Here is a 27,824-nt window from a genome sequence, read left to right on the forward strand (position 1 = left end):
AACAGCTCCTAGAGCCTTTGGTTGGTTGGATGTGGGTCCATTGCTATGTTTTTAATTTTACATAAGGACCTTACTGCCTGAAAAGACAAGTAAAGGTAAGGGGTGAGGTCAAGCTCCTCAACCATGTCCTGTATGTCATTATGGTTATCTTCACTAATAGTTGAGTTCTAATTTTGAGACATTCTAACAAAAAAGCTCTAACCCCTCTACCCTTGACTATAGTGACTTTTTATTTTCTAAAATTCTAAAAAGACTTAAGCAAGGCCCTAACAAGACTCTTAGTAGTTGGTAAAAATGCCAATTTGAAAAGTCAGAATTCTAAAGGCAATTTAAGAGTTCTGTCTTGTGATCAGGTGGTAACGAAGTAGTCCAACAAATGCAAGTTGTGTATCCCACCGCTGATCCACCAATGTAGGAAACTGGCTCTATATATACTACACCAAAGTAAGGTATATTGTGTATAGGGTCCAGGTGACCCCAGAGGTAGGCAGAGGTTAAAGTTAGATAGAACATTACTCTCCATTCGTGGTACAGCGGTCGAGCAGTAAGGCAGTATCAGAGGACAGTGTTAAGCACTTGATGTACACACTCAGTCAGCAAATGAATTCACACACTCAAGAACTTAATTCTAGGCCAATTGTGTTTGTGTAAAAATATATACTGTTTTATTTTTAGAACCAAGCAAGCCTGGTACAGGTAAGCATTAAATACTTTACAGTAACAAGTTACTGGATGGTGCACAGTTTGAAAATGCAATAGAAATTATACTTTGTTTGATTTGCAGGGGATGCAGTAGGTTGCAACTCTTAGCAAATAAAGAACATTGAAATGAATAGGCTTTTTCAGTAAATTACAGGTAGGTTACTTTTTACATTACTTTTCTAACTCAGTGCTGGATACCTAGATTCAGCACTGGGACATTTACTGCAAACAGGTAAATAAATACGTTTTGGTTATTTGTGCGGTTTTTAAAGAATATTTTTAGATTTCAAAACTCCACACTTAGAAACTTTTTAGAAGAAAATTGTCAAACTTATCCTACAGAGGAAAAACAGGTTATCGGCTCACAGGTAAGTAATCAGCTGTGGGAGATATGGTTCTGGGGTTAGACTCAGGGGTCCCCCAGGGTCAGTGACACACTTTTGTTGCACACTCAGAGGGCACAAGGGCAGCCGGGTGCAGAGTGTTGAGGCCCAATGTTATCCAATTGGGGTTAGGGGGCCTCCGGTTGGTGGCTGCTGGCAAGCAGGCCACTCGGTTGTGGGAGCAAAGCTCCTATGGTTAAGGTCAGGGCAAATAGGGAAATAAAGTAGCACAAAGGGAGCACCCTCAGCGGCACTGGGGCGGCCGGGTGCATAGTGCTGTTTCGACGTCAGGTGCCCAGTTTTCTATTGAGAACCTCCGGTTTGAAAAAGCACTGCAGGCAGGCAGACGAAGGACTTCTGGGTGCAACCACCACTTGAAGAGGTAAGTTGGGAAGTTAAGGGTTGGTTAGGCACCGTCGGTTGGGCACACAAGGCCGTGGGGCATCGGGTTTAGGGGTACCTTTTGGGGTCGGATCTTCTTAGCAGCTCCTGGTCGCGGTTTGGGGGGGCCTTCTGCATTTAGACTGCTGGTGTCTGCTGGGGGCTCGAGGCAGGTCAGGCGTCACCGGATCTCGGGTCAGGGTCGCCGGGGTGACCTCCTCTTGGGGTTTTTCCACTCGAGCTCGGGCCGGGTTCGGCGGGTGCAGAGTGGGCTGGATTCGTGGGTTCTGGCTGCAGTTGAACAAATCCGGTGTTCATGGTAGAAGCAGTCTTTTGAAGGGAAGGCAGGTAGGTCCTACGGGGATTTCCAGGTTGCTGGCTGCAGGACACAGCAGGATTTCGCAGGAGCAGGTTCGAGGAGAAACAGGCCGGTAGGGCTGGGGCCAAGTCAGTGGGCGTCTTCCTCTTGTTAGCTGGCTGCACGGCTGTTCGGTCCTCCTTTTCTTGTTGTCAGGCTGGATCTGAGGAAACAAGGTTCAGGGTGCCCTCTAAATACTAGATTTAGGTACGTAAAGGGCAAGGACCAATGGGTCCCTTCCGTGGGGTGGGTACACCCCCTATCGTGCCACCAGCCAGTGGAAGGGGGTGGGGCAGGAGTCTGTCTCTGGTTGGCTAGGTCCCCCCATCCTCAAGATGGCGACGACTCAGAGTTGTGCTTCACCTCGCCTCACCCACCTGAGGGTGGAGTTGGCAGAGGTGGGCACACCTGTCTCCCTCACGTGTTTTTCCCGCCGATTCTCCCGCCCAAAGTGGGGGGCAGAACCAGTGGGGACCGGATTCTGAAATCAGCAAGTGGTCTGGGGAAGCTCAAAAAGGCAGCATGCCTAAGAAGCTTCCCCTTCGTGAACCCTGCCCATCCTGGGGAAGGAGGAGTTGCACCTCGTCCCAGGATGTGAATGGTTTCAGGCCCCAGAGAGCAGCAGGCTCTTGACCCAGGGGTCCAGAAGAAAATGAGTTACTTACCTCTAACTACGGTTCTCTAGTATTGATATCTTTCATAGATTCACATGCTTATATCATCCCCGTCGTCGTAGTGCGAGTCCCACGGTATATATATATACACATAAGCAGTACCAAATTACCATAGGCTACCATACAATGAACAGTCCGTGCCATAGCCTATCCACCTTCTTTTGTAAAAAGAACCAAAACCAATCAATAACCCTCTAGAACAATCCCAAGAGGGGCTAGGTTCCTCAGATTTTCCCGCACAAGTGTGCAACTATAAACCTTAGAGAATAAAGTAAGCCTCTCCGGGGAGGAGGGTGGGTCGCATGTGAATCTATGAAAGATATCAATACTGGAGAACCAAAGTTACAGGTAAGTAACTCATTTTCTTCTCCAGTATTGGATCTTTCATAGGTTCACATGCTTGTATCAGAGTAGCTAGCAGTTTCCTAAACATGCATATTTATATATTGGACATCACCTTTTATACCGTAGAGGATGGTGGGCCTTAAGAAACATGCGAAATAGGAACATTCATAATGAAAGGATATTAAAACATATAGATTAAGAATAAAAAACATTGTATAACATTGTACACACACACACACACTTAGATAACGAATAACACCTCTTCTTAAAGAGGCCTCCCTTATTGAAACAGATGGCGTAGGACTGCCTGCCCCACAGCTGCTTCGCTCTAAGGTGCCATGTCCAGGCAGCAGAGCCACCTGAAGGTATGAGTATTCTTCAAGGCAGCGGCACGGCAAATCTTGTCAAGAGGGACACCAGCAAAGAGAGCAGCAGAAGAAGATACTGCTCTTGTGAAATGCGCCTCGATCTTGGTGTTAAGGGGTTTACCCGCTTTCACATGACATAGTTGGATAGTAGAAGCAATCCAACGTGTGACAGTCCTTTTTGTAACAGCAGATCCTAACTTGACAGGACCATAGGATACCAGGAGTTGATCTGTTCTGCGTAGATTCTTAGTTCTTAGCAAATAGAATTTGAGGCACCTCTTTACATCTAGAGAGTGAAGCGACTTTTCCGCTGGAGATGAAGGATGCGGGAAAAAAGTGAGTAGAATTAGCAGCTCATTGAGGTGAAACTGGGATATCACAATTTGGAATAAATTTAGGATTTGTTCGCAACATTACAAAATCCTCTGTGAAACGTGAAAAAAGGTTCCTTGATGGTGAAGGTCTGGATTTCACTCACTCTTCTGGCTGATGAGAGCGCGAGAAGCAGAACTACTTTCCATGAGAGATATTTGAGCTCTAATTTATGGATCGGCTCAAAAGGCGGCTTCATTAATTGTGATAAGACTATATTTAGGCGTCACTCAGGCAGAAGAGGTCTTATAGGAGGAAAAGCTCGGAAAATGCCTTTCATAAACTATTTGAAGATGCGAGCAGAGAAAAGAGAAGAGGTATCCGATGTTTGTCTGTATCGAGAGATCGCAGCAAGATGTACTCTTATTGAAGCATAAGCAAGACCTGACCTTGACAGGGATAAAAGGTAAGGCAGGATTTTTTCTGGGGTGGAGTCAAATGGGTGAATACTATTGTGATGGCACCAAGAGCAAAAAACTTTTCCATTTCAGTCTATATGTTCTTGACGTTGATTCAGGTCTTGCCTTTGTCAAAATAAATTCCCAGTCTTGAGGAATGTCTAAATCTTTGTACTCATCGTGCTCAGGATCCAGGCATGCAATTGCAGCGAAGCTGGAGGAGGTGCAGGATCTGTCCCTTGTTCATCGTCAATGTGAGAGATGGAGGAAGGCAATAAGGACTGGACTACGATAGCCGGAGAAGTTCTGTGAACCAGTGCTGAGGAGGCCAACTTGGAGCACTGAGGATGAGTTGGCACGGTTCCCTCTTCATTTTCGTCAACACTGTGGAGATTAGAGGATATGGGGGAAAAGCGTGCGCAAAGATCCCTGACCATCTTATCGAAACCGCATCCCCCACGACCCTGTGTGAGAAGGTGGCTCTATATATACTGGAACATAATGTAGTACAGTGTGTATAGACTCCACCAACCCCCGAGGTATACCAGAGGATAAAGTCAGGGCTGACCTTACTCTCAAAAGTGGTAGCTTGGTCGAGCAGTAAGGCAGTACCAGAGGACAGTGTAAAGCATTTGTTGTACACACTCAGTCAGCAAAAGGTTTCACACACTCAAAGACTGAACTCCAGGCCAATGGTTTTTATATCCAAAAGATATAGTTGTTTTATTTTTAAAACAAACATGCATAAAAATACACTTTGCTAGGTAATTACTTTGCAAGGAAGCAATAAACTTTGTGAACACAATAGGTACAAGGGTTGCAGTAGGCAACACAATTCTACACACAATTTAGCATTGAGCTCAATGGATTTCCTTATATAAACACAGTTGATTACTCTGTAGATTACTTTGGTAATTCCAGGACTGGCTCATAGGTTCAGTCCTGGGGTCTAAGCTGAACACAGTTTAGAAAAAATGATTTAGGTATTGCAGTGATTTTTCAAGAATAAAAAGCTATTTTAAAAGTTCACACTTGGAAACTTTTCAACAGAAATCTGACAATGTTATTAAATGGGAGAATATTCAGGTTGCAGGTAAAGTACGATCTCGTTACTTTTGTAATCCAGTACTGGTCTCCTGGGGCCGGCACTGGGGTCTCAAGTTAAAACAGGTAAGTAATTACATTTCAGTATTTCGTATGATTTTTAAAGAATATTTCAAGTTTTCAAAAGTAGACACAGAAGAAACTAGTTACTAGTAAACCCCCTAGGTATTACTTTTTCGGTTCAGTACTGGGCTACTGGGTACAGTACTGGCTCCTCTCCTTGATCACAGGTGAGTACTTCGGAATTCGGATGATTTTATATGAATATTCTAAGTTTTCAAAAGTAGACAGAAGATTTTTCGAGTCAAACCAGTCAATATTATTCCATGGCAGGTAAGTGAGTTACCGGTTTCCTGGTTAGTACTCGACTGGTGTAATTGTGGCTAGCAGGCCACACGGCGCTGGGCTCCTTGGTCACTTGCTTAGGACAAAGGGGGAAGCAGGATAGGACAAAGGTGGCACAGCCAGCGGTACTCTGGCGGCTGGGTGCAGGGTGCTTTTGAGCCGTCGGGCGCTCAATGTTAGTCAATGAGGAACTTGAAAAGGGAACAAAAGTTGCAGGCTCGGGGTCGGAGGATCTTCTAGAGCGACCAACACTTCGAAGGGTAAGTTGGGATCCTGTAGGATAGGTAGGCACCCAGGAGTTGGGCACAGGGGGCCAGGGGGGCGCCGGGTGCAGGGGTGTCTTTTGAGGTCGGGAATTCTTACCCCCTGCTGGTCGCGGTCAGAGGGGTGCTTTGTCCTGAGGCTGCAGGCGTCGTCGGGGTCGTCGAGGAGGGTCTTTAAGCACTGGACTTCGGGTCCCAGTCGCCGGGGGGACGTCCTCACGGTCTTGGATCACTCGGGCACGGGCCGGGCTCGGCGGGTGCAGAGTGGGCTGGTCCAGAGCTTCCTGGCTGGCAGCAGGGGTGTTGTTGCAGCAGAGCCTCTGTTGATGGGAGTCCCAGTCTTTAAGAGGGTCAAGGCAGGCAGGTCCTCTGGGTCTTCCAAGGTTTCTGTCCGCGGAGTCTCCGGGATTAGGCAGGAGCAGGTTCCAGGATCGACAGGCCGGTAGGGTTGGGGCCAAGTCAGTTGTTGTCATCCTGTTAGCAGCTGCACGGCGGGTCTTCTTGATCTTCTTTCTTTTCTTATCGGGATCTGAGGAAGGAAGGTTGAGGGAGCCCCTAAATACTGAATTTAGGGGCGTTACAGGTAGGGCAAAGGGAAGGGACCAATGGGTCCCTGTCCTGGGGTGAGTACACCCCCTACCCTGCTCCTCTCCTGTGGGAGGGGGGCAGGAGCCTAGCTGGAATTGGGCAGGGCTCCCCATCTACAAGATGACCGGAGCCCGGGGTCGTGCTTCACCTCGTCTCCCTCACCTGAGGGGTGGGGTTGGCACAGGCTGGCACACATCCCTTCCTGACTTAGTTTTTCCCGCCAGTCTTCCCACCAGAGTGGGGGTTAGAACTGGTGGGGCCAGTTGCTGGGTACAGCAAATGGTCTGGAGAAGCTCTCAGCGGCGGTATGCCTTTGAAGCTTCCCCTTGTCCATCCTGGGGGAGGAGACATAGCACCTCGCCCAGGATGTGCTTTGTTGCAGACCCAGGAGAGCGGGGGGCTCTCCACCCAGGGGTCCAGCAACATGTCTGCTGTGTGGCAGCCGCTGCAGCCACTCAGTCCAGACGTGGATTGTAGGTTAGGATTTCACAGGGCATCTCTAACATGCCCTCTGGTGCATTTTACATTAAATCCCACACTGGTATCAGTGCGGGTTTAATGTGCTGAGAAGTTTGGTACCAAACTTGTCAGTCTTCAGTGTAGCCATTATGGTGCTGTGGAGTTCGTAATGACAACCTCCCAGCACCATATAATCTTAATGACATCACTGTACTTACAGTGCCCAAGAATGGCCCTGGGTACTGTAGGGGCACAGGGCTTATGCACCTGTGCCCACACCTCTGGCATGGGGCACCCAGCTAGAGGGGTGACTGAAGTATGCCAGGGCAGTGGGTTCTGTGGGCATGGCACACAGATGTGTGCCATGTCGACTCTTGGTTTAGTTCTGTACTTAGGCACTCAGCCTGCAAAGGCAGTGTGTGGGTGCCAGGGTACAGGGTCCCTGAGGGTGGCACAATAAGTGCTGCAGCCCTCAGGGGTCTTCTCTGGTCACCAGGCCCTGGGTACCTAGGGTACCATTTACTAGGGGCTGACAGGTGGCCAGAGATGCCAATTGGGTTTTTACTTTCAGCACAGTTTTAGGGAAGGAACACAGGCCCTGAGTACCTGGTTGGCAGGAACCCAGGGCACACTCAAAGTACATCAGCAGTTCAGAAAAAAGTGGGGGCATACCAAAACAAGAAAGATGGCACTTTCTCACACCCTGGCTAAGGATTCCTGCTGGCATAGAACTAGCATTTCTTGTTCTCCTGAGATGCAAACAAATCCAGGTTGGGTGTTTCCCATTTTCGAAATAAGCGGTTGAGAATCATTTGGTTCAGTTCCCATTCATGATTCAATACCGTTAACCTGCTCAAAGTGTCTGCTAGGTTGTTCTTTATTCCTGGGAGATGTTCCACTTTGATGGTTATCTGGTGCTGTAATGCCCATTCCCAGATCTTCTGAGCTTCCCAAGATAGAATCGGGGATCTCGTCCCTCCTTGCTTGTTGAGGTAATGCATGCAGGTAGTGTTGTTCGTGTATGAGACTGAGGATGCTTTTATCCTTGGGAGGGGAAGGGCTAGAGAAATTGCCTGCGGTTCCAGAAAATTGATATACATTTTGGAGAGAGAAAGACTCCATTTGCCACTTATTTGCAGGTCTTGCAGATGCACTCCCCAGCCTTCTAAAGATGCATCTGTTGTCCGAACAAATTCTGGAAGAGGAGAAAGGAATGTCAGTCCCAGAGAGAGATTGTGAGGAGATTGCCACCAAAAAAGTGCTTTTTTCATTATTGGAGTTATCCGAACTATGTCGTCAAATGATCCTGATATCTGAAGCCACTGGGCATCCAATTGTTCTTGAAGTGGTCTCATTCTCAGCCGAGCATGAGGAACCATGAGAATGTCGGAAGACAACATCCCGAGAAAGGATTTGAGGAGACGAACAGAAGCACACTTTTGTGAAGGTCGTGAGCCAGAGACAAAATGGAGTTCATTCTTTCCGTTGACAAGTATACCTTGCTTTGTAGAGTGTATCAGTGCTCCTAGGAACGTTATCATCTGAGAAGGAACTAGAATGGACTTTTGGAGATTGACTGCCAGACCCAGAGAACAGAAAAGTTGCCAGCAGAAAGAGATGTCTTCTGAAGCCTGACAAAGAGATGAAGCTTTTACCAATCAATCGTCGAGGTATGGGAAGACTTGTACGCCTTTCAGTCTCAGGAAAGCTGCCACGGGGGCAAGACACTTGGTAAAAACCAGTGGAACGGAGCGAAGGCCAAACGGAAGGACCATGAACTGATAATATGCGCCTGCCACTGTGAACCGTAGAAATTTGCGATTATTGGGGTGAATCAGGATATGGAGGTATGCATCTTCCAGATCCAGGCTTGTTAAAAAATCCACATGATTCAGAAGCTGTAAAATCTCTTGAAGAGTGACCATGAGAAAGGAATTCTTCAACAGGTATTTGTTAAGTTTTCTGAGGTCTAAAATGGAACGCCAATCCCCGTTCTCAAACTATTTAATGAGGAAAAAGCTAGAATAAAATCCCCTCCCTTTTTGAAAACGTGGAACAAGCTCCACTGCTCCTTTTTGCAGCATTATCAAAGCATCCTTCTTTAATAAATGGAGATGATGAGTTGATGACTTTTAGGGAGGGCAATGAGGTGGCGTTGTGGTAAATTCTAGGGTATGGCCATACCTTATATCTAGGACCCACTTGTCTGATGTTATACCTTGCCATTGGTCTTTCATTTTGGAAGTCAGAGGAGCAGCAGGCTGCGAAGCACTGACACTGCTTACGACCTGTGTCTCTTGATTGAACCTGTTTTCTCCTGGGCTGTCTGGAATAAGCAGCCTGTGGTGGTGCTCAATATTGTTGTTGCTGCTGATAAGTTGGTCTGTAAGAGGTGTATGATTGAGGTTGGTACCTTTGATATACTCCTTGAAAGAAATAATTTCCTCTGCCCGAGCTCCAGGAAATGGGGTTTTCCTGTATTGTAGCGCTCCTGGGCCCTAGCAGTGTCAGTGTCTGTTTTTATGGTTTAAACAGAATCATCAACATGCTTGTCGAATAGTGACTCGCCATAAAAAGGCATATCCAAATTTTTCCTTGCACTTCAGGGCGAGACATGGTTGCCTTTAGCCAATCCGGACGTCTCAAAACAGCCACTCTAGCCAGCTGGCGGAAACCCAAAGACGCAATATCCATGAATGCATCTATGATCTTGGAGGCCGACCTTTATCCTTCAAGGAGGATTTTTCTAGCATCCATCCTTTTGGCCTCCGGAATTAGTTAAAAAAAAACTGGGCAATATCCGACCACATCTGCCGATCGTATCTGGCTAGGATCTCAATAGCGTTTTCAGCTCGAACCGTTGCCCCTGATGTGGTCGTAAATCTCTTTCCGATATTATCCAAATGCCTCCCTTCCTTGTCAGGAGGAGCGGTGACAGGCGTTAGAGGATTCCTTGATCCCTGCTGCGCAGCCTGTGAGATGACAGATCAGGCTTAGGGTGACTTACAAGGCATGCTGGCGCATCGTCCGGAGCCTTGTATTTTTTGCCAATTCTAGGCAAAACCGGAACAACAGTGGCTGGTGTTTTCATCACTTTCACTCCTTCTTCCCATATGTGATCAACGATAGGGATAGATCTAATCGACTTCCTCTCTGTGTCTTTAAAATCATAAAGAAAGCAATCTGTTTGCTTTACTGAAAGAGATAGTTGGAAGTATGTTGCTGCTCTCTCAATTAAAGCATGAAAACCACCGATGTCCTCTAGTGGAGATTCTACCATTTGAGGAGAAGGAGAAGCTGGTGTAGATATGACATAATCATCCCATTCGTCTCCTGTTTGAGCGTCCTTATGAGGAGGCGCATCTTTAATCTCACCTTCATCAGAGGTATCTGGATGCAGCTGTGGTACACTAATATCTCCTTTCTGGGACGGTACAGATACTGGCACAGAAGTTTGAGGTGGAATATTGACTGGCGGTGGAGGTTGAGAAGCAGCAGTTATTGGTGGCTGCGGAGATGACGGAACAGGAGCCAAAGGGAAACGTGTATGATAGACTCGTAACAAAACCCGCAGATCTTGAATCATTGCAACAGGCATATATACCATAGGCTTGGAGACGGCCTCCATGTACTGCATCCTTGCTTGTGGAGGAGGATATTCTCGTTGATAGTATCCACTTGATACTTCACATATAATTGCGAAGGACTATCTGTTTGTGCAAATATTCCTTCTTCTTCATCCGATTCCTCCAGGAATGTTGAAGGAGGTAAAGGAGAAACTATTGTCGGGTTCTGTAAAATTTGCCTCGTCGACTGTGTCATCGACGAGAACATCGACGGTGGATATAATGGTGTAAGCTGAAGAGAAGATGGTCACTTAGTCGACGGTAAAGGTGTCTATCGTCGACGAGGACATGATTGGACCAGATACCGCCGTCATCGTTGACGAGATCGTCGTCATTATGACCACAGACGTAGCCGAGACCACAAGCGTCGACGGGATGGTGAGAGAAAGTGGTGCAATATATACTGGACCAAAGTAAGGTACAGTGTGTATAGAGACCACAAAACCCAGAGGTATAACAGAGGTTAAAGTCAGTGCTGACCTTACTCTCAATAGTGGTAGCTTGGTCAAGCAGTAAGGCAGTACCAGAGGACAGTGTAAAGCATTTGTTGTACACACTTATTCATGCAAATGGTTTCACACACTCAAGGACAGAACTCCAGGCCAATTGTTTTTATATCAAAAGATATAGTTGTTTTATTTTTAGAACCGACAGGTATCAAAATATACTTTTCTCAAATATGAGTGATCTTCGGTAATTACTTTGCAGAAAGGTAATAACGAACAAGTTACTTACCTTCGGTAACGCTTTTTCTGGTAGATACTATATCTGCCTGTGGATTCCTCACCTTGTGAATATCCCCCTTGCGCCAGCAACGTTCGGAAATTTTCTTCGTAGTACGCCGACGTGGGCGACGTCACAGGAGCACGGCATCGCGCGCGACTCCGTCTGACGTCACCGACCCTACATCAGGCCCACGCCGGCGTGATGACGTCAGTTCCGCCCTTTTTTCCGTGCCTTCGAGGCACACGGACGGACCAACGACAGCAAATATGCAAATATACAATGTACACAGTACAAATAGAACTAAATCAATAGTATAAACATATATACAGAAAGACCAGGTATAGCAGAGTGGACAACGGGGAGGCGGGTGGGTCAGTGAGGAATCCACAGGCAGATATAGTATCTACCAGAAAAAGCGTTACCGAAGGTAAGTAACTTGTTCTTCTGATAGATACATCTGCCGTGTGGATTCCTCACCTTGTGAATAGATTCCCACAGCAGTCCCCACTCCCGGAGGAGGGTGCCCACTCCGCTACACCAGGAAGTCTTGGAGGACAGAGCGCGCGAAGTGGCCATCCCTCCTCACCTCGGTATCCAAGCAGTAATGCTTCGCGAAAGTGTGGAGGGAGGCCCAAGTCGCGGCCTTGCAAATATCCTCAACAGGTACACCCCTAGACAAAGCAGATGTTGCAGACTTTGCTCTAGTAGAATGTGCTCTAATACCCTCAGGAGGGTCCTTACCAGCAAGAGAGTAGCAGATCTTGATGCACAGGATTATCCACCTGGAAAGTGTGCGCTTGTGCACCGCTCTGCCCTTCTTGCAGCCAGCAAAACCAACAAACAGCTGGTCATCCATCCGGAAGTCTTTAGTCCTGTCCAGATAGAACGACACCGCCCTCTTAGGGTCCAGACGGTGCAGTCTCTCTTCCTCCTTAGACGGGTGAGGGGGAGGATAGAAGGTAGGAAGGGTAATGGACTGCCCAAGATGGAAAGGAGTCACCACCTTAGGCAGAAAAGCAGCCCTGGTCCTGAGAACCATCCTTTCAGCATGAATGGTCAGGAATGGGGGTTTGGAACTTAGAGCTTGAAGCTCACTTACCCTCCTTGCCGAGGTGATTGCAACGAGGAAGATCGTTTTAAAAGATAGAAGCCTCAATGGACACTTGTGCAAGGGCTCGAAGGGAGAACCCATTAAGAAGGTCAGCACAAGATTCAAATCCCAATGAGGAACAACAAAAGGAGTAGGAGGGAACATATTTATGAGACCCTTCAAGAATCTCAAAACCACCGGAGACTTAAAGAGAGATGGCTGATCCGGCAAACATAGAAATGCCGATAAGGCAGAAAGATACCCCTTGACCGTGGCCACAGCCAAACCTTGCTGCGCCAGATAAAGGGCAAATTGTAAAATATTAGACAAATGAGCCTTCAAAGGGTCAACATCTCTCTCCCTGCACCAAGAAACAAATTTAGACCACCTATAGGAGTAAATGGCCTTAGTGGTGTCACGCCTGGCAGAAAGAATGACATCCACTACCTCGTGAGGGAGAGAAAAAGAACTCAAGTTGCCCCGTTCAATCTCCAGGCATGAAGGTGTAAGGTCTGGAGGTGGGGGTGTAAAACCTGCCCCTCCATCTGAGAGAGGAGGTCTGCCCTGTGAGGGAGACGGAGCGGCGGGTGAGAGGAGAGGCGGAGAAGGTCTGAGTACCACACCCTTCTTGGCCAATCCGGGGCGACCAATATGACTTGGGCCCGGTCTTGACGAATCTTCCTCAGAACCCGAGGAATCAAAGGTATGGGAGGAAACGCGTAAAGGAGTTGATCTCCCCAACTCAGCTGAAACGCGTCCCCCAATGCTCCTTGCATCGGATACTGGAGACTGCAGAACGAAAGGCAGTGAGCATTCTCGCGAGTGGCGAATAGATCCACCCGAGGAGTCCCCCACATCCGAAAGATGTCGTGAACAACCTCTGGGTGAAGCCTCCACTCGTGGTCGGCAGAGAACTGCCGACTGAGACTGTCTGCACGAACGTTCAGAACTCCGGCCAGGTGATTTGCCACCAGACAAATCTGATGGTCCTGAACCCAGGACCAGAGACGCAGAGCCTCTCTGCAGAGACACTGCGACCCTACTCCTCCCTGCTTGTTGATGTACCACATCGCAGTCGTGTTGTCCGTCAGGACTTGAACCGAACGACCGCGAAGGGAAGGGAGGAAGGCCTTGAGTGCCAAACGTATCGCCCTCAATTCCAGAAGGTTGATGTGAAACAACCTTTCTTCCGGAGACCAAAAACCTTTGACCTCCAGGTCTCCCAGATGAGCACCCCACCCGAGAGTGGACGCATCCGAAATCACTGTGGCCACTGATGGAGGTAGCTGAAAAGGCTTTCCTTGTGACAGATTGCCTTCCACGCTCCACCAAGACAGATCCGCTGCAGCTTCCCCGGAGATCTTCACTGACTCCCTGAGATCTCCGTTGTGCTGATACCACTGCCTGCGGAGGCACCACTGGAGTGCCCTCATGTGCCAGCGTGCATGACTGACCAACAGAATGCAAGAAGCCATCAGACCGAGCAGACGAAGGACCTTCAGGACCGGAACAACCGCTCCATTGTAGAATAAAGGAATCATCTCCTGAATGTCGTGAATTCTTTGAGGTGGAGGGAATGCACGACATACAGAAGTGTCCAGTACCGCACCTATGAACAGGTTGCGCTGGGAGGGCACCAGGTGAGACTTGGGTACATTTATCGAAAAACCCAACCTGTGTAACAATTGAGTTGTCTCCTGCAGATGATGGAGCACCATCTCCGGCGACTCTGCTTTGATCAGCCAGTCGTCTAGATAAGGGAATACAGGAATCCCCGACCTTCTGAGATGCGCAGCCACCACTGCCATCACCTTGGTGAAGACTCGAGGCGCAGTAGTAAGTCCAAAGGGAAGGACCGCAAACTGGTAGTGTTGCGATCCCACCGTAAAACGGAGATACCTCCTGTGCGACTTCAGGATTGGGATGTGAAAGTACGCATCCTGCAAGTCGATCGACACCATCCAGTCTTCTTCCATCAGCGCTAGAAGAACCTGAGCAAGGGTGAGCATTTTGAACTTCTCCTGTTTGAGATAGAGGTTCAAAATCCTGAGATCCAGGATAGGCCGAAGCCTGCCATCCTTCTTGGGAATCAAGAAATACCGGGAGTAGCACCCTTGACCCCTCTCCTGCTCTGGAACCACCTCTATCGCACCCTTTCGAAACAGTGCCAGGACTTCCTCCTGCAGGAGAAGCAGGTGGTCCTCCGAACAATAACCTTGGCAAGGAGGGTAATTGGGAGGGAATTCCTGAAAAGGAAGTGCATACCCATTCTCTACGAGATTGAGAACCCAAAGATCTGATGTAACCGATTCCCAATCTCGTAGAAAATGAGTAAGCCGACCCCCTACTGGCCCTACATGATCCAGAATGGTGGATCTAGGGCTGCTTTGCTGATGCGGGTGGGGTTTGGGCATTATTGGAGGAAGTGGAGGAAGAGGAGACTTGACGTCCACGACCCCTCTGTTTACCTCTATAGGATCTATATAGAGGGTTTTGCTGCTGTTGCTGTTGTTGTTGTTGGCCCTGCTTGAAGGGACGAAAAGAAGATCTGCCAAATCCTTTGAACTTTTTAGTCGTCGACCCTCTCATCTGCAGACCCAAAGATCTAGCGGTGGCACGGCTGTCCTTAAACCTTTCCAAGGCTACATCAGCCTTCTTACCGAAAAGGCCAGTTCCATCAAAGGGTAAGTCCAGCAATGTAGATTGCACATCCGCAGAGAAATCTGAAGACTTTAGCCAAGCGGCTCTCCTGGTCGCAATGGATGAACCCATAATTCTAGCCACAGAATCCACAGTGTCCATACCGCTTTGAATGACCATGCGGGCAGCAGCCTGAGTGTCAGAGACAACCTCATTAAAGTTCTTCTTATCATCCTCAGGAAGTTTTGATGATAATTGCTTCACTGAGTCCATTAGCGCATGCACGTATCTACCTAAAAGGCAAGTAGCATTTGATGATTTAAGAGCCATGCTCCCAGAAGAGAAAGTCTTCTTCGCAGACAGATCTAATTTTTTAGACTCTTTGTCAGCTGGCACTTGAGGGAAGGAGCCAGCAGCCCTATTAGAGCAAGCCGCCTGAACCACAAGACTTTCCGGAGATGGATGCGTAGAAAGAAATGCAGGGTCATCAGGAGCCACCCTATAGCGTCTTGCAATAACTCTTGAAACTGCAGGAGCAGATAAGGGCTTCTTCCAAATCTCCTTTATTGGATCCGTCAAGGCATCAGTAAATGGCAGTGTAGGTTCCACAATTGAAGAAGGAGAATGTAAGACTTCAGTGAGGATGTTGGGTTTGTACTCCACTGTGGGCAGCTTTAAATTAAGAAGGTCAGCAGCCTTCCTAATGACCACGTGATAGGGTGCCACGTCTCTAGATGGAGCATCAGAAGCTGAAGGCAGAACCCACTCAGGAGAGAGTTCTAGACCACTAGCATCCCGAAGTTCATCGAAATCATCGTCATGATCAGGAAGCTCGCCTTCTTCCACATCAGAACTCTCATCATCCTTTTGTTCTAGAAGGCGCTGAGCTCTTCGCCTCGACCACTCCAATCGAATCGACGTCGACGGATCCGGTAACGACTCCGACGGAGCCGGTTCCGACGTCGATCGAGGAGCCGGAGCAGGACGAGAGTCATGAACAGGTGTGGTACCTCGATCTCGACTGCGAGGTCGATCCGGAGCCGGCGAAGCCGCATGCGGAGTCGAAGACCTCGGTGGAGCCGTACCGAGCCATGGTGGAAGAGGCGCCGGCATGAATGGCATAAACGGAGCTGGGGCATACGACTGAGGAATACCCAGATTGTATGATAATGGACCCATGGGACCAACAGGTGCTCCAGTGGGGTACATTGCCCTGGAATATACTCCGAACATTGCATTTAAAAAATGCGAGGGATCCTGTCCAGGACCAGGAAAGGGAGGGTACAGACCTACCGGATCCAATGGAGGTCGCCCCGACACACCCTCACTCTGACCTTCCGGATCCGCAGGAGTCTCCGCTGGAGTCGGTTCTTGAGGAATCACTTCTTCTTCCTCTTCATGTTCCGAGGACATCGGATCCGGATCCGGCTCCGGTTCTGGCTCCGGGGCTGGAGAACCTTCTTTCGATAAAGCAGGAGAAGGAGAGATAAAGTCTTTACGATGTTTATGAGACCTTCTCTTCGAGTCAGAGGATTCCTTCTCTGAATGATGTTTCGAACTGTGTTTCCTCCTCTTATGCTTTCTCCTCGAGGAGCTCGAAGCGTGACCGGAAGCCGATTTAGATCTAGACCTCGATCTTTCCCTGGATTTCGATTTCTCTTTAGATCTCGTATCCTCACCAGATCTCGAACCCGCTCTGGATCTCGACGCCGACACCGACTTCGATCGAGACCTTTGCTTCGACTTCGACCTCCGTGACGTCGATCTTGAATAACGTCCAGAATCCTGTTTTACCTTAGCCAAAAGTAATTTAGCTTCACGTTCTCGAAGTGCCTTCGGATTCATCTTAAAACAGGAATTGCAGTTCTTGACGTCGTGACTCGAACCAAGACACCACAAACAGTCCTTATGTGGGTCAGTGATGGACATCGTGCGGGCACAAGATCTACACGGCTTAAAGCCTGTTTTCCTCGACGACATCTTCGGAGAAGAATCAAGTCGTAAGAGAGAAACAGTGTCTATTAATAAACAGAAAGATACTAAGTATCGCAGTAAGATCCCGAAAACCGTTAGCGTCGAAGACGCGGAAAAAAGGGAACTGACGTCATCACGCCGGCGTGGGCCTGATGTAGGGTCGGTGACGTCAGACGGAGTCGCGCGCGATGCCGTGCTCCTGTGACGTCGCCCACGTCGGCGTACTACGAAGAAAATTTCCGAACGTTGCTGGCGCAAGGGGGATATTCACAAGGTGAGGAATCCACACGGCAGATGTATCTATCAGAATTTGTAAACACAATAGGTACAGGGGTTGCAGCAGGCAACACAGTTCTAAACACAATTTCACATTGAGCTCAATGGGTGTTTCGACATAAATGCAGTTGATTACTTTGAAGAGGACTGGATCCTAGATTCAGTCCTGGGTTCTAAGCTGAAAACAGTTTAGTAAAAACGTTTTGGTGATTGCAATGATTTTTAAGGAATATAAAGGTATTTTAAAAGTTCACACTTAGAAACTTTTCAGTGAAAATCTAGCAATGCTATCCAATGGGAGAAAATTCAGGTCACAGGTAAAGTACGTTCTCGTTACTTTTGTAATCCAGTACTGGGCTCCTAGGTCCAGTACTGGGACCTCTACTTAAGACAGGTAAGTAATTACGTTTCAGTAGTTGGAACGATTTTTAAGGAATATTTCAAGTTTTCAAAAGTAGACATTTCACAGAAAAGCAGACAATGGATTCCTATGGAGAAAATTCAGGTTACTAGCAAACCTGGTTAGGATTACTTTTGTAGTTCAGTACTGGGCTACAAGGTACAGTACTGGCTTCTCTCCTGATCACAGGTGAGTACTTCGGAATTCGGTATTCAGCTGATTTTATAGGACTATTTTATAGTTTCAAAACTCCACACTTCAAACCAGTCAATGTTATCCTATGGCAGGAAAGTGAGTTATCGGTTTCCAGGTGAGTGCTCAACTGGTGAAGTTAAGGTTCTGGGCATAGAATCAGGTGTCCACCAGGGTCAGGTAGGTATAGTTGGTACACCCTCAGCGGCACTTGGAGAAGAGGTAGGTACCCCAAAGGAAGGCACAGGGGGCTGCAGGGAGCCGGGTGCAGGGGTGTCTTTTGGTCTTGGGAAATCTTACCCTCGGCTGGTCGCGGTTGGGTCTCTAGTTCTGAGGCTGCAGGCGTCGTCAGGTTCACTGAGGAGGGTCTGTGGGCACTGGACTTCGGGTCCCAGTCGCCGGGGGGGATGTCCTCGTGGTCTTGGTTCACTCTGGCACGGGCTGGGCTTGGCGGGTGCAGAGTGGGATGGATTCGGGGTTCCTGGCTGGAACCAGGGGTGTTGCTGTTTGAGCAGAGCCTCTGCTCATGGTAGTCCCAGTCTCTAAGAGGGTCAAGACAGGCAGGTCCTACGGGGTTCTCAAGGTTGCTGCCCGCAGGAGACTCCGGGGTTAAGCAGGAGCAGGTACAAGGATCAACAGACCGGTAGGGCTGGGGCCAAGTCAGTTGTCCTCAGTCGTTTGTTGGCAGCTGCACAGCAGGTCGTCCTTGTTTTTCAAAACGGGATCTGAGGAAGGAAGGTTCAGGGAGCCCCTAAATACTGAACTTAGGGGTGTTACAGGTAGGGAAAGGGCAGGGACCAATAGGTCCCTGTCCCAGGGTGGGTACACCCCCTAGCCTGCTCCTCTCCTGTGGGAGGGGGGCAGGAGCCTAGCTGTGATTTGGCAGGGCTCCCTATCTTCAAGATGGCCGAAGCCTGGGGTCGTGCTCACCTCGCCTCTCCCACCTGAGGGGTGGGGTTGGCACAGGCTGGCACCCCCCCCTCCTGAAATAGGGTTTCACGCCAGTCTTCCCGCCAGAGTGGGGGCCAGAACTGGTGGGGGCCAGTTGCTGGGTACAGCAAAGGGTCTGGAGAAACTTATAGAAGCGGCAGGCCTTTGAAGCTTTCCCCGGCCCATCCTGGTGGAGGAGACCTAGCACCTCGCCCAGGATGTGCATTGTTGCAGCCCCAGGAGTGCAGGGGGCTCTCCACCCAGGGGTACAGCATAATGTCTGCTGTTTGGCAGCCTAGGCAGCTTCTCAGTCCAGACGTGGATTGTAGGTTAGGTTCCATGGGGCATCTCTAAGATGCCCTCTGGTGCATCTTACATTAAATCCCATACTGGCATCAGTGCGGGTTTAATGTGCTGAGCAGTTTGATACCAAAATTCATGGTGAAGCCATTATGGTGCTGTGGAATTCGTAATGACGACCTCCCAGTACCATATACTCTTAAATGGCAGCACTGCACTTACAGGAATGGCCCTGGGTACTGTAGGGGCACAGGGCTCATGCACCTGTGCCCACACCACTGGTATATTGCACCCAGCTAGATGGGGGACTGATGTATGCCAGGGCAGTGGGATTGTGGGCATGGCATACAGGGATGTGGGCCCTGTCGACTCTGGTTTTGGTTCTGTACTTAGGCAATCATCCTGCCAAGGCAGTGTGTGGGTGCCAGGGTACAGGGCCCCTGAGGATGGCACAATCAGTGCTGCAGTCCTCAGGGGTCTTCTCTGGTCACCATGCCCTGGGTACCATTTACTAGGGGCTGACAGGTGGCCAGAGATGCCATTTGGGTTTTGTTTAAACACAGCTTTAGGGAAGGAAGACAGGCCCTGGGCACCTGGTTGGCAGGATCCCAGGGGACACTCAGTCAAAGCACATCAGCAGTTCGGCAAAAAGTGGGGGCATACCAATTCAAGAAAGATTGCAATAAACTTCCAGTGTTATGATTAGGGTTGCCAGCTCATTATTTTGATGTCCCAGGCGGTACAAAAATAAGCAGTCACCTAAAGATGTATTGACAGCACTTGTCTGTGCATAATTTGAACCTCAAATATAAATAGAAAGCATGTTTGCGTGTGTTCTATGGCTGCCTGATCCATGATGGATAATAAAAGGGAACAAAGACAGAAAAGTCACATTACAAATGTAGACATACTTCTTTATTTATAACCATATTTAGTGTCAAAACCAGCAATTTTCAGGCGGTCTAAACACATGGCTGGCTGTCTGGCATTTTTCTTTTGGCAACTTGAACATGCCTGCCAAGTATCACGCATCAGGTGTGACGCTCACGCATTTCAGTGTGGTGTTACGCATCACCACAATGAAATGCATTGTCAGGCATAATAGGCTGATAGCACCCGGGCTGTCAAGCCGGTAGGGCTGCTTACTGACTGCACTAAGCTGGAGTGGCTGGCAGCGCGTCGTGGTGTACGAGCTCACAGCACTGGGCTTCTTGGGGGATGGCTGAGCTAGAAGCTGCTGGTGCTACAATGTATCAATGGGGACGACGTTATGATTCCCCCGGGCGTGGCATTACATTTTGACCAACCTCATAGACGTCGGCCCGCATGAAGTTACGTCTTGCTGCTGACTCGGGCTGCAGTTAAGTCTGTGGGAGGCAGGCTGGCCTAGTACGGAAAATTATACCAGCGCTGCTGGCACCGCCGCGTATGGTGGTAAATTAAAATCAATCAGCCATGAACCCGCCGCAACCGCCGGATCCATCCCATGGGAACGCAGCGCATGTAGAGCCCACTGTGCAGCAGTGGCGCCTGCTGCTGCCCCTGACGCCGTGCAAGTTTGCCGACAGGAGAGACCGTCACCAGTGTTGCAGAGGCCAGGCCAGACCGCTATGATAAGCTCGCGGCGCTGAGGTAAAATCCCGCGGACGGCCCTGTCCCAAAATGCAGCTTTCGCTGGCTGGTGTAGTCCTGGACCACGGAGCTGCTCGGACTGGCGGACCGGATGTGAAGGCGCTCGCTGAAAGTATGTGTCAAGACATTACAGCATTAGCAAACAACTAGGCCAGGCCAACAGACTTTCAGCTTTCCACTGCTGCACTGCCTAAGGACCCAGCTATCCTCAGTGCATGGGGGAGGGCGCTGTGACTGCCCCCAGTCAAAGCGCTGATGTCTCCGGCCATGACACGAGTGTGGGAGTGCGCACGCAAGCCAGGGTATAAAGCTTACTCAGCTCTGCGAGTCTGATGGTGATTCTAATTCACCCGTCCAACCAGCAGCCTGCCATAATCTGTACCCTACTTTGTGGCAACATGAGTGAGTCTGCCATAACCGGATGGAGTTAGTGGCTGAGGGGAGGATATCTGCAGCTCACCGTGACAATTATCTCTGACCTCTCAGTTTATACCGTCCCTGCTGGATCAGTGTTTTCATTCAGATCAAATAAAAAAATAAAATAAAAAATAAAGATCTGTGACATTATCTACCTGACGCTGTAATGTTTAACACAGTTTGGTGAGCCTTTTCTACCATTAGCAGTTACTTATTCTCCTCATTTTGTGGGTGGTATATTTTCATTTATATTGCCTAAATTAATTAAGGCCCAGATTTAAATAGAAGTTATGCAACAAAGGGCATTGGCGGGGGAGGCGTAATACAAACCCTCCTTGTGAGGTGACATTTGTGTTGGAAGGTGGCTGTGAGTGTCACATGGTCCTGGAGCGGGATACACTGTGACGGTTCGTGCTGGAGCTTCTCAGGACAGTCTGATCAGAGGGAGAATGAGGTGGTTCTGCTTAAGTCCACCCATGGGAGATCTAGCCTATTTTTATGGTTTTATGAGGGGGGGGGGTGTGGGGGAGCGTTATGGAAGATGAGGCTCATTTGCAGGCAGTGTGGCCTCCTACATCCTGTTTGGTACAGTCAAATACAACGATGCCCCCATTACCACGATCCCTTTTGTGAAAGCGTGGGTTCTTTGTAGTACCAGGAGGGTGCCCCAGTTTTGGTCACAAAAGAGAAAGCAGTCTCACTTAGCCCGCAACCCACTCGTTAGAAAAAGTGTGCCGCAGCCCAGACCCCGGACTGAGCGTTAACTGCTTGTTTCTCTGTCCCTCTTGCACCTCCGGGCTTCTCTGCAGTGCGAGGGGCCCCGGCTGGGGAGGACGCCACCACCACCTGCAGGGGCCGCTCTAGACCTCAACGCCACCTCCTCTCATGACTGCCCGTGTCCCGGCGGCACTCCGACAGCGGCAAGAGCTCTGTGTGGCCCATAGATGGCAAGGGAAGCCCAGGCTCGAAGCTCCTTCCATCTCCGGGCTGGGGAAACCCTCGATGACGCTGCACGGGGGAGCGGGGTTGCTCCTTCCTGAATGGAGCAGGTCCTCACTACCTGGTGGCTGGAGTGTACGTCTGGCTGGCGGGGCTAAGTCGTCAAAGGCATCTCCTCGCAGAGCGATCCCAGTTGCAAGGCAACGCCTCGCAGCCAGCTATGCGGCAGGCTGGCCCGTTTCCTAAATGATGAACCTTGGTCCCGGACTTTGGTCGGAGGCGGTGATCGGCAAAAGGTTTTTTGGCAGTCTCCTCTTCTGGGGGAAGCGCGTCACGGCTCCCTAGAATGCACAGGGAAAACGAGGACTGAGGCAAACGGTCGATAAGCAGGCCTTCAGCGTCCTTCCCCGTAACGCTGCAGTCTCCACAGAGAGCTGTGTGAGGACACACACACACACAGCGCAGTTGAAAGAGAAGAAAAAGCCTTGGAAACTTTGATGTCCCTCAGTTTTCTACAACAGGAGGCCAGCACACACAGGCCCTTGGAGACTCCTCTCAAGCAGGGGGTGGACACCGCACCTAGCAAAGTCCTTTTCCTTTCCTTGGCAGAATCAGCTACTGCAGGATTACCTCAGACAGCACACAGCAAAGGGGTAGCGCTTCGTCTTCAGCTCTTCTACTTGGCAAAAGTCCCTCTTGATATATGAAGTAGTCTGAGTAACTGGGGGTTTAGGGCACATACTTATACCCCAAAATGTCTTGGATGTCTTTGAAGTAAGGGTCTCTGAACCCAGTCCAAACCAGTTCTGAATTCACTGGTGCAGTAGGACCACAGAGGGTGGAGACAGCATTGTGCAAGGGAGACAGTCAATTCAGGTGTAAGACATATCTCCTCCCACCACTCTACATGCAGCCAGCATCTATTCAGCTCAGGGCTGGATCACTCAGGAAGGACCAGGCACACCTCAACCTCCCCCAGAGGCTGTCTACGGGGAATGCACATCCTCTGTCTCTCTCACATTGAAACCAGACAGTCAATCCACAAACAGGCAGAGGCACAGAGGACAGTTGGACAAGAAAATAGCTACTTTCTAAAAGCGCTATTTTCAAACATATAATTTAAAAACCATCTTTACTAAAAGATGTGTTTTTAAATTCTGAATTCAGGGATACCAAACTCCACTTTTTTATTTTGTCCCTATACTGAGATATTACTGTAGAATGTTACAAAGCATTCTCCAGTCTGTCCTACGGGGCAAGACAGCTTTTCAATAGTGAAAAACGAAATTGGCAGTATTTCTCTATCAGGACATGTCACACACACCAGAACAATGTTCTACCTTTCACATACACTGCACCCTGCCCAGGGGTTACCTTGGGCCCACCATAGGGGTGTCCTATGTGTACTGAAAGGAGAGGTTAGGGCCTGGCAAGTGGGTGCACTTGACAAGTTGTCATGGCAGTTAAACTGCGCACAGGCCCTGCAGTGGCAGGCCTGAGACATCTTTTCAAGGCTACTCAGGTGGGTGGCACAATCAGTGCTGCAGGCCCACTAGTAGCATTTGATTCACCAGCCCTGGCACACTCAGTGCACTTTACTAGGGACTTATTAGTAAAACAAATATGCCAATTGGGGAGATTCAATTGCCATACTAATTTATACAGGGAGCACTTGCATTTTGGCACTGATCAGCAGTGGCAAAGTGCCCAAAACATCGAAGGCAGCAAAAACGAAATCCAGCACAGCATCAAAAATACAGGAGGTAGAGGCAAAAAGTCAGGGGAAACCACGTCAAGGAAGTCAGGTCTAACAAGCCCCCTTGGCCTAGAGTGCTGAGACTTCCTGATGGAAAAGTGCCAAATAATCCTCCGATATGCGATCGAAAGACAGCAGTGGCATGAAAGGAAGGGTAGTCTTGAAGGGGAGGGAGTAGCCCATTCAGATGATTTGCAAAACCCACCTGTCCGACATGGAGTGCCAGTGGGGGAGGTGATGGCGAATCCTGCCTCCCACTGGATGTTGATAGGACTGAAACATCGGACTAGGAAATTTTGGAGGCTGCGGCGGGGTGGACTGGCCCGCCCGCTGGCCTCCAGACCGGCAAGGTCGCTGGGTCCCAGATCTGCAGCCACGCAGAGGCTGGGCAGCTTACAAGTACCGGTGGCTAGACTTGGCCAGACGTGGTTCGGTGCCCCTTTCGTAGCAACGAAAGGGACGAAAAGCAGACTGGAGTGGGCGAGAAGGCGCAGCGAGGCCCAAACATATGGCCGTGGCCCGAAAATGTTTAAAGCGCTCCTGCGCAGAGTCTGCGTTGTCCCCAAAAAGCCGATGGCCATCAATGGGCATGTCCATCAAAGTTCACTGGACACCCCCCGAAAAGCCAGATGTCCTCAACCAGGTATAGCACTTAATGGCTACAGACGTGGCAACCGTTCTGCCCAGTGAGTCGGTGGTATCCAGTCCACATCTGATCGTGGATTTGGCTGCGTCTCTACCATCTGCCACTGCCTGGGAGAGAATGGCCCAGGCCTCCTCCGGGCACTGAGGCAGCACCTGAGCAACTGTATCTCAAATGTTATAGTAGTATCGGCCTAAGAGGCACGCAGTATTCACAGACCCCAGTGCCAAGCTGAAGGAAGAGAACAGGCGCTTTCCAAGGTGGTTCCGCCTCTTGGATTCCCTATCTGGAGCGGCAGAAGAGATTACTTCCTTTGAAGAAGAGGCTTCGACAACCAAGCTCTCGGGGGAAGGGTGTTGGGTTGAGTACACTGGGTCGCCCGGTGTTGGCGGTGGACAATCGTCCTCTCCTCAGGAGTTCCTGTGTTGGGCTTGGACCAGGTGCCCAGGAGGACGTCAGTGAGGGCTTCATTAAATGGCAATAGGGGTTCAGAAGTGGACGTCGCAGGCTGAAGCACCTCTGTTAGGTTAGTCCTGAGTGTCGAAGTTGGGCAGGGGACTCTACGGCTCCCGAAATAGGGGGAGGCGCAGAGTCATCTCTGAAGCAGGCACTGGAGACGACGCCTTTGAGCGACTATGCTCCGAATCCCATGTGGAGTCAGCAGACCGATGGGGAGAAGGTGTAGAGTGCTTGTGCTTCCTCGCCGCCTTCTTGTGTCTGGACTTGCTCAAAGACCTCGATGACTGACGGGAGTGGGTACTCCACGAGCGGCCTTTTGACCTTCCTCTCGAATGAGCAACGAGGAGCTGACTGCAGGGCCTCCAATAAAATTCAGGACCACTCCAGCAAAGTCTTAGGATTCAAGGCCCAACAGTTGGAGCACGACTTCAGGTCGTGGTCGTGCTCCAGACATCACAAGAACAGGAGATGTAGGTCCGTCACCAACATCATCCTTTGACAAGACCCGCAAGGCTTGAAACCGGTTCAACGTTGGGACATCCTTTGGGTACCAGGAGTCGATAGACTTGAAAGGGGCGGCATTTAAGTAGGCATCGCAACGTTATCCTGGCACCGTTACGCAACCTTCTATACCTTTAACAGGACCGGGATCTCGCCAAAGTCTTGCTGGCCGGTGTCGACTGTCGGGATGCAAGGATCTTCAAAGCTTGCCTCCGCATGGCCCTCGGAGCAATGGCCTGACATTGCGAGCACGACTGCCGTGGTCACACTCTATGGTACAAAAGGGGGCGGTGATGGACGGAGCATCTCAACTAATCAAACACTCACACCCTGTCAACAGATCTGGGTTTAATCCATCACCGTTCTTTAGCCCACTCTGCCACCCCAGTTCAGACATGGCTATATGCAAATCAGTCTGACCCTGTGCCTCATGGGAACAGTCCAGCCCGAACTACCAAGCCATGCCTTCCCTGGACCGGAAACAAGCTTCCGAGGACCGGTTTCTGGCCTTTCAGCCGTCTTCAGCCCGGCTGACTTGAATCCAGTGGCAAAGTGAGCAAGGGACTCACGTCTGAGCATACCCTGCCAACTTATGGCGAACAAAGTGGTACAAAAGGGGGTGGTGATGGACGGAGCATCTGAACCAATCAAACACTCACACCCAGTCAACAGATCTGAGTTTAATTCATCACCGTTCTTTAGCCCACTCTGCCACCCCAGTTCAGACATGGCCATATGCAAATCAGTCTGACCCTGTGCCTCATGGGAACAGTCCAGCCCGAACTACCAAGCCATGCCTTTCCTGGACCGGAAACAAGCTTCCGAGGACCGGTTTCTGGCATTTCAGCCGTCTTCAACCCGGCTTGCTTGAATCCAGTGGCAAAGTGAGCAAGGGACTCACGTCTGAGTTTACCCTGCCAACGTATGGCGAACAAAGTGGTACAAAAGGGGGTGGTGATGGACGGAGCATCTGAACCAATCAAACACTCACACCCAGTCAACAGATCTGGGTTTAATCCATCACCGTTCTTTAGCCCACTCTGCCACCCCAGTTCAGACATGGCCATATGCAAATTAGTCTGACCCTGTGCCTCATGGGAACAGTCCAGCCCGAACTACCAAGCCATGCCTTCCCTGGACCGGAAACAAGCTTCCGAGGACCGGTTTCTGGCATTTCAGCTGTCTTCAGCCCGGCTTGCTTGAATCCAGTGGCAAAGTGAGCAAGGGACTCACGTCTGAGCATACCCTGCCAACTTATGGCGAACAAAGCGGTACAAAAGGGGGTGGTGATGGACGGAGCATCTGAACCAATCAAACACTCACACCCAGTCAACAGATCTGGGTTTAATCCATCACCGTTCTTTAGCCCACTCAGCCACCCCAGTTCAGACATGGCCATATGCAAATCAGTCTGACCCTGTGCCTCATGGGAACAGTCCAGCCCGAACTACCAAGCCATGCCTTCCCTGGACCGGAAACAAGCTTCCGAGGACCGGTTTCTGGCATTTCAGCTGTCTTCAGCCCGGCTTGCTTGAATCCAGTGGCAAAGTGAGCAAGGGACTCACGTCTGAGCATACCCTGCCAACTTATGGCGAACAAAGCGGTACAAAAGGGGGTGGTGATGGACGGAGCATCTGAACCAATCAAACACTCACACCCAGTCAACAGATCTGGGTTTAATCCATCACCGTTCTTTAGCCCACTCTGCCACCCCAGTTCAGACATGGCCATATGCAAATCAGTCTGACCCTGTGCCTCATGGGAAGAGTCCAGTCCGAACTACCAAGCCATGCCTTCCCTGGACCGGAAACAAGCTTCCGAGGACCGGCTTCTGGCATTTCAGCCGTCTTCAGCCTGGCTTGCTTGAATCCAGTGGCAAAGTGAGCAAGGGACTCACGTCTGAGCATACCCTGCCAACTTATGACAAACAAAGTGGTACAAAATCTTTTGACTGGGTGTGAATGTTTGATTGGTTCAGATGCTCTGTCCATCACCACCCCCTTTTGTACCGTGGTCACACTCTAGGCACCACAAACATACGAGGTGGGGGTCAGTTACCAACATGGCACGGTGACAGGCGCCACACGGTTTAAATCTATACATATAAGGGAAATAAACTCGACACACCTGAAAAAATTACTCAGCAAAAAGTCAGAAAAGCCTGTCAAAAAAGTGACAGAGGGGTAGCTCTTCTCTGGATCAGCGCTTAATTGACACGGAAAGAAAAGATCTGATGTCCGTGCTCCTGGGTGGCGCCTATACACATGATTGCGATGACGTAATGGACGCTAACGAGACTGACGTCACACAGAGCTGAACGGAGCCACCCAACTGCGCGCTGGAGTACTGCTCACTCCAAAGTTTCCAGATCCAGCCTGACGTTTGGGGCATTCAAAGGTAAGGAATCTGCAGCTTTAAGTCTCCATCAGATAGGTCTATTTTATTGGGCAAGTTATATATAGTGCTTTAAAACAGACAACAGAAATAAACCTTGGTAATCCTCTATAGTAATGTAGTGGCAGTATAACTGTGTACCTTGCTGTAATAGATTACAACCCAACTGTTGTTTAATAATGTTGATAT

The 27,824-nt window shown here is 49.6% G+C and overlaps 1 protein-coding gene across 2 annotated transcripts in view; it reads right to left on the minus strand.

The window, feature by feature from the left end:
- Window positions 1-27,824, minus strand: part of NUP188 (nucleoporin 188) — a 761,473-nt gene that overhangs the window by 160,198 nt on the left and 573,451 nt on the right. The window lies entirely within an intron of this gene.

This window comes from Lissotriton helveticus, chromosome 5_1 (assembly GCF_964261635.1).
Source record: "Lissotriton helveticus chromosome 5_1, aLisHel1.1, whole genome shotgun sequence".
Taxonomy (NCBI): Eukaryota; Metazoa; Chordata; class Amphibia; order Caudata; family Salamandridae; genus Lissotriton; species Lissotriton helveticus.